This window comes from Achroia grisella, unplaced genomic scaffold (assembly GCF_030625045.1).
Source record: "Achroia grisella isolate CSIRO2021 unplaced genomic scaffold, CSIRO_AGI_Agris_v1 utg856, whole genome shotgun sequence".
In the NCBI taxonomy this organism is placed as follows: Eukaryota; Metazoa; Arthropoda; class Insecta; order Lepidoptera; family Pyralidae; genus Achroia; species Achroia grisella.
The window spans coordinates 2,100,691-2,115,551 of record NW_026713045.1 but is presented as its reverse complement, the minus strand read 5'-3'; the positions used below and the strand labels follow the sequence as shown (position 1 = coordinate 2,115,551).

The 14,861-nt window shown below is 31.5% G+C and overlaps 1 protein-coding gene across 2 annotated transcripts in view; it reads right to left on the bottom strand.

Annotated features, from left to right (window-relative positions):
• The window catches only part of LOC131852652 (LIM domain transcription factor LMO4), a 177,247-nt gene that overhangs the window by 98,746 nt on the left and 63,640 nt on the right, over positions 1-14,861 (bottom strand). The window contains exon 1 of one of the 2 annotated variants that reach the window (XM_059203351.1): positions 12,073-12,375. The exons of the other annotated variant lie outside the window; for it this stretch is intronic. The gene's annotated coding sequence lies outside the window, so the exon portion shown is untranslated. Of the gene's footprint in view, positions 1-12,072; positions 12,376-14,861 lie in introns of those variants that run through there. 2 annotated transcript variants of the gene reach the window in all.

Sequence of the window (14,861 nt, the reverse complement as noted above, 5' to 3'; positions counted from 1 at the left end):
ATACAAACAAAACATACGCCATTTATTCTATTCTTGACCTGAACCATGGCTGTTACTAAGTAACTCCTCATGACATTGGGAAGCTGATGCCATTGTATTGTAATTAGCGATACAAAAACGACTCGGTACAACGACTAGCTGAAGTAGTAGTGAGTGCTGAGAGATTGTGCTTGATAAAACTCGGGCGGAAACGCATTTTACGCCTTAAGGAGTTACGGGTAATTGTATGAATAAATTGCTTTAAAATTGTATTTGTTACGCCCCAAATTAAAGCTCTTGTATAAAAATAACACTGCGCTTGAAATAATATTGTGTATTTTTGATTGTCTTATTAATGTTCTTGTTGTTAAAATAAAATTAGATATTACATCTCATGAAAGTTAAAACGTTTCATTTCTATTCATAATTCTTCATTACAATTATTGTATGTAATTATTTGTACAATAATACTAAATATATTTTGTGAAATTAGATAAACATTTTGAAATTAATATAATATATACCCATATATATTAATATGAACAATAATTTGATTTAACATTGTAGGTACTTAGGTATTCCGGCTTTAAAATATTTCGAATATATTTTAAAATTACAATATTTAATATTGTATTTCCATAATACACCCTGGTTGAATGTAAACACGACAAGTACCTCTTATAACATCGATAATTTACAATGTGTCTGACTACCCCATTTGGAACAATAGTCGTGACGGTATGATAATAAAAAACATAATCAGAAGTAATGGTATAATACAATAGTAACTAACTATACATTAAACTTTTAACAAGTTGTCAGGACATACGAAACAACAATTTGTCCTACTTCACGCAACATAAATTATTTTCAATATTTCGGCAATCCATTCACCACTGACCTACTGAACCCCGGTCTACTCTGACGGTAAAAAGATGCGTAATTGATTGCATCGACGCGAGCTCATTTGGCTGATTGTATGGAGCTCCAAATTGCGTATTTAACGTATGGGAAGAACCCTCGTGAACCGTTGCCAATTTAGCGAGCACCCCCGGTGACACGGACCGGTAAGGGTCCCAACGTTTTTATTACATTCCTATTATTTAGACTATTCGATAGAGCAATACGTTGTGTCGATAAAATATTTCTCATCAAAACATTCTTATGGATTGTAATTCTATTCTATTTTATTAAAACTACTTGTAGTAAAACCTCTTTTTTTATTTTTAATTCTATGCATTATAGTTTGAATTTAGAATGTTCGATTTGAGAAATTTTATTGTAAAGAGTTACATGATGTTCTTACTGAATTTACATAAGTAAATATAATTATTTTTTAAATTTAGAAATTGTCTTAGTCATCGAAACTGCTTATCCTGCTAACCTGCTTTCATGACACCTGCGTTCTTTATCCACAGATCGGTTGAAAAGATGTTCTTTTCAACCGATCCATTTACTTCAAGATTATGGTCATAGCTTGATGTATAGTAGTACATACATGATACTAGATAGAACTGAATTATTTAGTACTATTGAGCTTTAAAAAAAATAATATCAACATACAAAAAAACCTTGCTTATTTTAGAAAAACGAGTACATCATTATTAAATAGTATAAAATAAAATCGCTGTTACTGTCTGTCCCTATATAGTGTATTGTATATATGATAGTGTGATTCTAGAGGAAGGTTTATAAATATAATACACATACACCCGGGCGAAACCGGGGCGAGTAGCTAGTATTATATATATAATCTTTATAAGACTGGTAAGGTTTGTGTTATCTGGATTTATTATTTGTCATAATAACCTTAAATGGTTTTAATCGGGTCGGTTAAAAAAATGTAATACAGTTACCTACATATAAACATAAACACTTTAAAATTTCCAATAAAACGATTGTAGTTAAGTATTGCGAAATGTCGTTGAGTATAGGATCATTATCATCGTGCAAATATACCGGCCAGATTAGATAAACCGTAGAAGATGGAGCGGGCGTTACCGTCGTGGGAAATAACAGAGTATTATGTGCCAGAATATACAGTTTTAATGCAAATTTCTTATTAATTGTACAATTGAACACTGACTTCTGAAATAGTTACCTTAGCAGTCAGGGATTTCATGCGCAGTTGCATAAAATAAGTGCAAAATACAAAATGATATACTGTTTTAAATTTGACATGAACTTACCATATCAAGTTAAAAATTTCGGGAACTCAATAAAAATAAATAAAACAATTAAGATGCCCGATTTTTTTACTAGTACGGTTAAATATAGAATTATTATTAAACTAATAATAATCGACATCAAAACAAAGTTGATATGACGTACAGTCACACACTCCGGAGATGGAAACATCGATAACAACCAAAAATTTTATTCTAATATACCCTTGAGGCATTGGATTTAAATATATCGAAGCAAATATGGACATGTCAAGTGTACACGATGTCTACCACAGAACAGAGAAGTAAGTAATACCCATGTTTATCTTGTTATCAAACGACTCTATAGAAGTATTATCTAGATACAGATAAAACTGAACTTAATATACTCATAGGTACGATAATAATAATAATAAAGTATAATTCAATATTATAAATGTGACAGTGATTTTTTACATGAATTTTGAACCAAATATATCGATCATATACACAATATGACCGGTAAAAACTAGTATGCATATATGTATAACATTATTGAAAATTGGTTTTCTGTAATTTCTAAACAAATCTGTATTATTTTCATAATGATATTTTGCCGTATAACTCGGTATCACCTAAAACTAAATAACATTTGCATAAAGTTTAGAATGAGAGTATGTAATACAAATTTAGTGTAATACGACTTACCACAACTATTAGTTATATATTATAGTATATGTATAGTATAGTATATTTTACTTGTTGTATCTGGCTAATCATAAATGTATTTTTTATTCTAAATTTGTATATAATAAATTCTATTTTATCAATAGTTTCCTAATAGTTAATTCCAAGTCTTTTCTAAAGTTTTCCTTTTACCTATACTCATATAAAATAAAACTACAACATTACTAATCGACAGTAATTGATGGAATTAATTACAAATATAAATATTATAATTACAAATTTGTACACACGCTACCTACTAAGTACCACCACTTATTACAATGTGTTCTATTTACTCAACTTATGTATGTACATAACATAAATCTTTTAGTATTCACAACAAATAATGCAATTACGCTTGTAATAGATTCCCTTTCATACATTTTATAAGGATACGATGCTTGAAGAAACTTGTTATTATTTATTTTCATTGAAAACGAATTGGTCTACAACGCGATATGATTTAGTTCTGTTATACTACCTATAATAGAATGACTGATTGATTGAACAACAACACAATAACTTATTAAAATTCAATAAATCTAGGCGAATCAAATGAAAAGTATTAGGATGTGATTTACACGATTTTTTATATAGTTGTAATTTGCATATAGAGTTTCAATCTGAATAGATATAGTACTTATAACCTCAATGATACATTACGTGTATTTGTATATATATACTTATATACTTGTATATGTCATAATACAAATACTAATTTATTTTAGACACTAACTAGATCATCATTGTTCATTATCCAGTTAGTGCCTAAGAAAATAAACTATAGGCATTTATAACAAAATTATTATTCGATTTCTTACTTTAAACCTTCTTCTGTATAACACTTGAACAAATATATCTCTGATATAATAACATGTTGATAATAGTTGGTTCTTGATATAACATCATTAAGTAATATATTTTTTAAAAATAGAAATAGAAATAATCTTTATTCAAATAAACCGACTTATAAAAGGAGGTGGGTCTCAATTTAATAGTTTTAATGAGTTCCCAGAAACGCCAATGCATAAGAAATGCCATGGTGTTCAATTATACCATCACATACCAGTTGATGTTCTTGTCTACAAGCAGTTTATTGTACCTACTGTCTATCTGGTGGATCTGACGGCTTGTTTGCAATTCCCACCACCAGTATATATATAACAAAATATTCCTATGCTAAATATTTGCATGTTTGCTTTATTATGCTTAGAAGTAGATAAGACAAGACGTTCGTGGATAAACGTAGATTAAATATCTATGCTTACAGAATATAAATAAAATAATATCCCGCTGAAGTTAAGAACACAGGTAAGTATCTACGTGTCTACTTACGAAAATAAACTATAGGCTGTTTAGTTTATAACAAAATTATTATTCGATTTCTTACTTTAAACCTTCTTCTGTATAACACTTGAACAAATATAATATCGCTAATAATAACATGTTGATAATAGTTGGTTCTTGATATAACATCATAGCTAATGCATATTGTATCTACCATCCTCTCCCAATGTAACTACTCATCTACGTTACTCCTCCAGAGAGTCTTACACTCATAACTGGAAACTGAACCCTGGAAGTAAACGATACAACTATATAATGGTCCCCATTAATCTTTAAAATCATTCTTATATTATTTATTTAAATGCCATTTAATAATCCCATCCTTTTTAATTTATTGTAAATATTTTATTATATGGCTTCTTTGATGTTAGTGATCTGTGGTTTAATGTAATCATACATAAGTTACTTAGTAGTTATAAACGATGTCAAAGTTGTATCAATAGCTTCGTAAATTAATATTTATATAATGTAATGACTACTACGAGCGTATTATGAAATATCGATATAATGTATGTATTGTCTGTACTACATTATTTATTAACTGTATTGCATTAAATTTTAGTATTTAATCTGATTTTATCCGTCTTAGAAATAGCTGATATTTTTGCCATTTTGTTGAAATAAACATTGAACAGAGGTAATTGAAGCTTGATCACAGCTTCAATTACTTCTGTTCAATATTTATTAACAAATGAGATAAAATAAATCAAAATTCATTTTATATTATCTCAAAATCGAGCCATAACTGGTTATTGAACACACAAATTCTAACCAACCTTGGTTGATGTTGATTGTTTTTAGACGGGAAATCTTAAACTGCAGATATGAGTAGAAACAACTTGGGTAAATTCCTAAATTTACTTCAGATTTCACGTAAAAACAACAAACCCAGATGGAGTTGTTAAATAATTACTGCCGATGTGATGAGTGTTTCTCGATTTATCCGCAAAGTATCCACAAGTTATTCTGTTGAAACATTTAACATAGATATTGAAGGTGGTCATTTACCTGCACTTTATCAATTCTGCACTATACAATTTATAATATTTTATTAAGAATTGATAACTTTAATTAGGTTGGACTAGAGTAGGTAAGACTGGTAATATAATTATTTTAATTATAATAGGAAGAACATTAAATGTACTCATTACGTCTCTGCCATATTCGTCACCGTTATTTTATACAGTTTTTTTATTATTATTAACATGGAACACAAAATATTAACTAAATCCAACCAATTAGGAGCATAACGCTTATTATACTCTCGCTAAAATAAATTCCGTTTAATTATAATCCGAGATGATTCAGCTCAACAGCTGAGCTCAAAATAGTATGCTCTGAGCCATTATAAAATTAATAGCAACAATGACTCAGTGTGCGAAATAAATCAAATTACATCGTTCACAATGTGGGGAATAACGAAACAAAATATAGCGTTTAACGTAACAATTAATACAAGACAATGCGGTGCGAAGAATCGCGCAAAACTGAGAAGTTGCCAGATCGTCATCAATCAGCGATCACCCTTCGTAGTCTTACTCGTTACACATAATTAATCACTGAATATAATTAAAATTCCCAATGACAAGGCGCCATCACCACAGTATTCATTAGGGGCTTTAAAAAGAAAATCCAAAGTCTGAAGAAGAAGTGGCATTACAGTATCATTTTGTCTTAATAATTTCAAGTGTCATATCGTAGGCTCCAGTAAGAAAAATAATTGTTTTATTTTTTATTTTATTGTAATTGTTAAAATGTGTTAAAATTAATTAATGTTGACAAGAGTTTTCTCCCCTGTCGTAGGAAGATAATCGCAGGTTCTTGTAATGAGGTATATGATAATGTTAGATTTGTGGCGCCTCGCCGGCGTCTGCCGTGGTGTAATTACCTAGTGACTCAGCATGGCTTTGTTCGCCCTGCATAGGATCCGCGAACAAACTTGTTTTAATTAATTTCGTGTCTCGAACAAGCCTTTAGCTGATTGTTATCTACTTAGTTCCTGTTAACGCTCTGGCCGCCCCCCGATACTGAAGCAACAAATTGTTCTAAAGTCAAGTTATGATTTTGATAGCCTACCAAAACTACACTACAGTACTGTATAGTTGTATGTTCCTACTTCAATAGATTACCAGCTAATGCTAGTGTTTAACACTTTTAATTTTATCAAGGATATTGAACTAAAACGAATTTGAAGTCAATTGAATATTTAAACCATTTTAGGATAGAATTGTGAGATAATGTATATGTGTATATAGATTGAAATAGTTATGTAAGATATATTACAGTACCTATTGTTACACAGCAAGTAATATACTTAAGTAAATAACGGTTTTTACCTTTTGGACGGTTTTGTAAAGTACCCCTATGGGATTCCTTACGTCAAGACAACATAATAGACAACGATACAAACTGCACTCCAAACTCTAAAACATTAATTTTTCTCAATATTTGAAATGTGAGACCCCATGACTCACATGATTCCTTTTCAGTGAAATTATTATATACATATTATGTAGTTAATAGCGAGACTTTATAGTAGTAATAATAAATATAGATTTCATTAAATTGTTCACTTTTTACCTATTTCTACTTTCAATGTCCATTTATATAATATATTGCAACATGTTCTAATAAAACTGTACCATACATAAATATCTGTACGTTTGTATATGCAATTTGCCCCTTTATGGAAACTATATCTTCCTAGGCGGTGTTGTTGTTTGGCGCGCGTTGCCACGGCAACTCGTGAAATATGGGTTCCGTCTTTACGATACTTATAGCTGCTATTAGCTCAGGATAGCTATTAATTTCACCTCCTATTACAATACTACGTGTGCAATCGCACTATTTTATCGTAAAGCCCTTTTCAATTCTTAGAAATGAAGCAATAAACGTGATACAGTAAAGTTTTCTTTATCATGATATTCCTATTTTAATCACTCTGTTATGAATACAATAAGACCTATTACATACTTTTCCGTCGTAATAACTATATATAAAAACATTTAAGTAGTAGTTCTTTAGAAATATAATTGTTTTTTTATCTTAAGTTTAATGTTCAATAATTATGTACTATACAGATTCATTTTATACGACTTTAAAACACTTTTGCTTATTAGCAAAAATGTTAGTAATATAATTATATTACTAACTTATAGCTTAAAAAGCTCATTAGTAAAATGCAATAGACAAAAGTCATTGAAGTACACCGTATCATCATTATAAAAAAGTACCTTGATCAAGATGAAGTTAGAATCACAACAGTCCATATGAGAGGCGTTTCTCAAAACAATAATTAGTACCAATTACAACACGAAATTCCCTCCACAATCAAATAGGATGACTGGTACAAGTTGAGTGGCCGCACGCGGAGAGAAATTATGGTAATCTTCTATCTCGTACACTCGCTAAGAAAGAAGGATAGCTCTGTCCTTTACGTTGTCTTCGTACAAAGTTAGAGGCTTCTATCATTGACATCAAAACTATTATTAACATTGTAAGATGAAAGATCATGAGATCTTTAAAGATAAAGATATTTGGCTGAATAATAAGATTCAATTCGTCGTACCCATACAGCTATTCGTGGATTAATTAGATTTGCTAAATAAGTACTTGTTTAAAGATATGATCTTAAATGACTTGTTATAATTCATATCAGATATACCAATAGATTCCTCAAAGGAAAAAATACAATTTTCAGAAATATTTGATACTATTATATAATTTTATTATAAACAACAAACGAAGGTGTCTGGGAAATCTGTGAATTGTCTTGCTTGAAAGTAAATTAATAATATTTATTAACAAATGACATTAATATTACAATTAAAATAAATGTGCCTTCCAATATCCATAAATCCTTAAAGTAATTATTAGTTTCATGGCTGAGGACCACCTCCCCACAAGACAAATAAACTACGGTGACTATGTTTATTTTTGTATGGAAGTTGAATTGCTTCTTCCAAGAATAGTGGGTAACGGCGCGGTAATCGTTCTGTAAATATAGTCAAAAAACAAATATTCAAAATGGAATTCGGTTATGCCTCATTTACCTATTGTTGGAATTTGACTAAGTATCTCAACCGATGAAAGTAAAATTGTTTATGGAAAAATTTACAATTGTCTTGTGAATATGCAGAACAACCAACGTGAGAGGTTCGTTTCCGCCAAACGGATAAGTAGGCAGCTATAACCTGTAATCGAAACCGGTTTAGTCAATGTGGACTTACGGACTGGGGAGAGGGCATGCGCGATATCAAAGCAGGTGTTCTACTATGAGCCTGTTGGCTCAATGAGAATTCCAGTAAGCCTTAAATAGTTAAACTGAGATTTAACTGAGCGTCCAGCTATAACTTTCCGCTTGAAATGCGAATATCTTTTTAAGGATATCATTATTCTGTAGGGAAAAATGTTGAGTTTAGAAGAAGCTAAAGTTAAGACAATGATTCTCACATCAGCATAGGGTATGGAGACATTTGAAGATGAGTTTGGGGTGGCGTGTTTATAACGCGTGTTTAATAATTTAGCAGCATCGGGCGGCGATCCCTTGTCGGCCTGTATACTGAATAATGGATGCAACAATAATATAAGAAGCATCGAGACTGTTTCCATTTATTCAATACCAAATTGAAAAGATGTGAGTGTGTACATAAATAAGAATTTAATAAATGATGGGAACTTTATGAGACAAGGTAAACAAGGCGTTACAGAGGACATTACAGATGTTGTAAACATGTAGTCGTATTGAGCGATTGTTGAATATAAATATTGATGTTAGTGATACTTTACTAATCCTCTTATCTCTACAATCGACTCTCATTTGTGGTGTTAGAATATCCTCCTCCGAATAAAAGGCTTTTATAAGAGGAACATGGGAACGCACACCTGTCGCTCTCTGCATTTTAGAATAGCGTCTGGCTTTGATATTAACGTACTCATCTATAAAGTACAAACGTTATTATTTAGTTATTTATAATTTTAATCTGGAATGAAATTTATTTATCAAAGTGTTGCAAAATGATCTATACCACATGTTTAAACAACTTGTCGCTGTACCCTGAAAGTAAAGAAAATGCTCAGTTTTAGTGTTATCTGTATAGTTAACATTTTTATTTAATGTAATAGAAACAACAGTCTACCATTTTTATATTATGTTAAGTACATAAGTTATAAAATAAATACATAAGTATATAAAAAAACATATAAATAGATGGATACTAATTATAAACTGTAGCGAACTTTGATATTTTTTCATAGAACTGAAAAGATTTTGGCTAATCTTGTTTTACATAATTTACAAACACTATATCGAATATTTGCATGAGGGTTGCAGCAGAATGCGTTTAATTCGTTAATAAATCAGGCTGTGAGGGTGGTACGGGTTCATTAGATGGATCGCCCCGGGCCTTCCGGGGTGTCGTGCCCACTCCATCCGCCATCCTTCTGTTGCTTGATGCATTTAATTTGCTAAGAGCAATGATAGTTGATGTACTATTAGATTATGTACAAGTTCCATTATTGTATTAATTTAATTATTGAGCTTCATTCATTTTGCAATGATGATGACCTAAATTGGTTCATAGAAGAAACGTTGAAAGATATTCCCGTTTCGTTAAAAGTGAAACGATATCCCTTCTTTTTCATAGTTTTAAATCTTCTAATTAAACATTACTAATAATGGCGAATAGTCGTTTAATTATATTTCAGGAAACGCTGCTGCCCGTTTCTTGCCTAATTTATGTTCCCTCAGCCGGCTCTTACGATACCGATGGGATAACGGGGTGGTCTATTCTATACCGAACACACACGGAAGTCTATCTCCTTCTATTATAAAACATTCGGTATAAGTTGCGTGTAATCTAAATCTATTAAATTTAATTTAATATCTAAATGGGAATCTTACTTTAAATAACTAATTAATTGGCTCTCGTAACTTGGGCTTATCACCAGCATAAATTAAAGTAAAATCGCGCAGGCGTCCTCCTCGTCCACGCACGCAGTGAAACTTTTAATTGCATTCAACTCTATCACCGTCGGTCGTCAACAACGGGTTATGAACGAATAAAGATTGTATTCTTTTACCGGTGTTGCAATATAATTTCATTACACACAAGCATATATTTTGGTTATTTTATTTTTATTGAAACAAAAATGGGCTGGATAAAATATATGCACTTAACTTTACTTTAAAATCTCTCCTTATTCATAACAATACACGAGAAAAGTCCCTAGGACCTAAATAAAGCTATTCCGGTTACAGTTTAACGACATATACAAGGAAATATAAAACCTGCCTCCGGAAAAATATTTGGCCCAAAAACTGGGGGATGAAATGAATGAATTAATTAGAATTTTTAAATTAAAATTGTCACCGTGTATCCGTTGTCTGGCCAGCAGAAATACAATACAATAGAGGCCACGACCGGACGAGAGGACTCATTAATTTAGATGATTGTACAATTATCTAAATATAAGCAGAGGAGCGCCCACGCGGGGCAGGGGTACTCCAACCCGAAATGGGGGAGAGGTGCGGGCACTCGTTTTTAATTAAACCGGCGATGAAATGAAGTGGTCCGTATAATATTGCTTAGACATGTTTTAAATTAATTTCAACCCGTCTTATTACCGACAATTTTATATTAGTAAGTAGATGGTAAAAGTTTACCTTTTCTTGTTTTTATATTTATATTTATATTAATAAGTTTCCAAAGAATGTTCAATACCAAATTACTTGGTTAGTATTATGTAGTGTAAGTATGTATACCATAGACAATAAAATGATTTTCTCTAATTATTATCGATATTTTAGTGTTGTTACAATGCGATGTGATGCGATATATCTTAATCTCTTTATAATTCTAATTGAATGTCATTGGCATAAATAAATGGCTTAAACAACGATTTGCCGTCCCAACCCCACCATGACGGGAAGTCTGTAGGCAAGGGTTGGTACCTACTCCGCTCCTCTCCTGTATTTGTTTTTCGTTAAAGCTTTAATTAAAAGTAGGTTTATTTTAAAGAAAATTGATGTTCAAAGTAATTAAATCTCTGATGGTTTAATTATCTCTTAGTAATTGAATTTCACCTCATGATAAAATAATTAGTACAGTATTTAAGTACAATATGCTTATGTATGTCTGTACTAATTAATGATTGTAATTGTATATTATAATACATTGTTGTTATTATAATTATCATTATGATTTGATGAATTCAATTATTAAGTATTTTTTTTTATATTTATAATTAAAATTATAAATTGCAAGTAGTTATAATAGTAACTGTCTGACTTGCCATCCTTGACAGGTGTAGTTTATGTAATTACTTTAATATGATATTCTATTTTATCTACTAGCTTACTTGAATCAGGTATCTACACAATGTATGTAGGTAGATACCAAGTATATGGTTTTTGTTCTTGCAAATTGCTGTCACTTTGAGTGCTTATTATCGGAATGCATTTTACATTTACAGCTTCTTTGTTTAGCTGGCTTCTGATGCTGGGCTCAAAATGGTTCTTATTGACAGCTTACAAAGTCTTGGAAAGTTCAAAGTAAAGCCGCAGAATAGCTTTTCTTCAAGTCTTTGTTAATATTTTATTGCGCACTTTACGATTATTGTAAACAAAAATATTTTATGCTTCAAACAAACTTATACAAGTACACGTGGTCGTTTCCGTTAAAGTTTGTCAATTTCAAATCCATGGCTAACAAAAGTAGATAAGGTTGTTTTACTACTTAGCACGATATCTACTGTTTCTATATCGTGAAAATATTGCATTATGTTGGTATATTAGAATTCTGTTTACAAACATGCTGCATTGTGTAACTGCCACGGATAGCGCTGAATACATCATGCAAAAAAATTTAATAATTACCTAAAGGCTCTGTCCTTTGGTGTTTATCGCCCCGCGTCCAGGCTTGGTGCCTCGTCGGAACCGTCGGTCTCCGGACCGGCACGATGCACCAAACAAAAAAACTCAACAATAACAAAAAAACACAATCAACGTATAAACTGAATGAACTACACCGTCGACTTCAGTCTCTTAACCTTTAAGTTCGACAGGATAAAAGACTGGACACATAAAACTTCCTTGTGAAACTTTAAAACAAAACCTGAACAGAGAACTTCGAAAAAAGTAGTAATAATACGGGGATCGGCGACACTTCCCCATTCGGCGTTTCGATCGCGACTGAACCACGCGGTGGCGTGCGGGCTGCGCGGGGGGGGTGAGGTAAGGGGCGCCGGCCCCGCACCTCCGCCGTATTATTTGATTAATTCGCCTCCCCTTGTATACTCGGCGAGTCGTTACGACGACGACGTTAAGTTTTTAAATTTCAGTAAGAGGGCCACAACCTTCACCTACTCCATAATACTTTAATTGAATTAATTAAGATCGACGGACGCCAACAAAGATTAGACGTTAATAAGCAAACGCTGAAGGATCCGTCCCGTTCTTGGTTAATTAAGGAGCGGTGGCGTGGCGGTTGCGGTGCGCTCGCAGAAAAAAATCCTGACTTGAAATAATGAATATTACCGAGAAACGTTAGTGCCGCTAATTGGAGTTTATTTGCATTCTGAAATGAAGTTGCGAGTGAATTATTTTGACGGAGTCTCATGTCTACCTGCTGACGGTATAAAATATATTTACTAGGGTACGAATACGGTTGAAAGCAAATTACGGATTCTGTTCGGAAACGAAATCTCTTAATAAAAATTATTGCAATTTATTAAATAAATATAAAAATCTAAATACGTTAAGCTACTTTATATTGTTCCAAAACACGACCACGGTTGCTTGTTTTAGACCTATACATGTATACTTTAATTAATTATACATTTTATTAACAAATGGAGAACATTAATATCTATGTATAATAACTACGTTAATGATTAACAAACAATAAAAAACACTGGACGACAAATATTTAATTACCAATTAAGTCGATAATTAGTAGATTTCTACAGAAACCGAATCGTGATTTCATTCCTCAATATTCCCACGAACACCGACAAGTAATGGACAACCACTATGAACCTTGAATATACGACTATGATATACACAAAGTTATACCAATTTTGACACTTACAGCGTACGTAATAAAGATGAGATAAAGAACAACATAATATTGAGGTACTTACATACAGGAAACTCGTTACGTTAAGAGTCGGGTTACAAGGAAAAGGTCGGGCTCAATTTCGGCTTAATTCAATAATTCGATGGATGAGCCATTATCGGGCTAATTCGTTTTAACCCGATCGATCATGATGCGCCGGCGCAGGTGGGCCGCAACGACACGGCGCGCACGCACTTCTTTCCAGTATTATGAAACGTAACATCAATTAAGAAAGTATAAATAATTTTATTATTATAACCTAACTACAACCACAACAATTATTTCCACTACAATAGCGACCGATATTCTAATCTAGCATTTTTTTTATTTTCAATTAATTCTTTGTCGTGTACTTAATTAAATGTAAATGTAAGTAACATTGTAAGGGATAAGTACTTTACTGGATTTCAGATAGTCTCTGTTTAAAGCATCTTATATTAGTTAAAACTTTCTCCAACTTGAAGCTCTTTGTGTTGAAAACTAAATGAAGATATTTGATTAAAAACTTCCTTTACATTAATCATGTTTTGATATATAATAAAAACGTTTTAATTGAAAGCAAAAACATGAACGAAGTAAAAGAAGAATTAGGTATTGAAATGAAGAATATAATGAGATTCTGATATAAAGTTTAGAGAAAGTTAAAAAACTGTGGTACTTCGTCAAGAAAATGTTAAAAATCTGGTCACGTAGAATTAAAAGAGAGAAGAATGAGGAAGTGAAATATTCAAAGAAACATAAAATATGACTAAATTAAAAAGAGTTTAGTGTTATGTCGAATAGAAAAGTGAAGAATATAATAGGAATAGGATACAAATAGTTTCTTTTCAAATATACTCACGTTATTTTACACATACCTTTAAAATGAACATTCTTTCGTTTTTATTCATACAGCTAAGTTATTACATTCATGATTTATTAATTAGATGCTACTCCCAAAAAAAAAACTAAATTTAATTAAAATAATAATAGAATACATTATTTGGTTAGTTTCTTGGTACAGGGATACAATTAGAGGGCACTGAGTGATCCCGCTTCGGCATTAATCTTTGTTTAGAGTTAATGGGGCTTATTAATCACAGGCATTATGTCTAGATGAATATAATGTGGTAATCGGTGAGTCAGAGTCGAAAGATATCGAGGCTTTTATTACGAAAACAAATGCACCGTTACACAACCTGTTCGGTCTACAATATCATTAGATCGATCAATTGCCACAAGCTAAATGTAACCTTATTACAAACCAATAGAGTCCGCATAACTAGTGTTAACCATGAAAAGATTAGAGAGACAGGTGACTACTCATTATTATTAGGATACTTTTTAATCCGATGCCCGAATACTAAGTAATTAATTTTTTTTACACAGCGCAGTTTAATTTAATATCCCATTAAAATATAAATTAGGCATAATTTAATTATAATTAAACATTATAGATATTGCTGCGTCGATATTGTTATGTGTCTATAATTTCCTGTTTTTAATCACGTTATCTATTGGGTGTCGAATAATTAAATTAATTATATATTAATCCCAGTCAATTTCATTA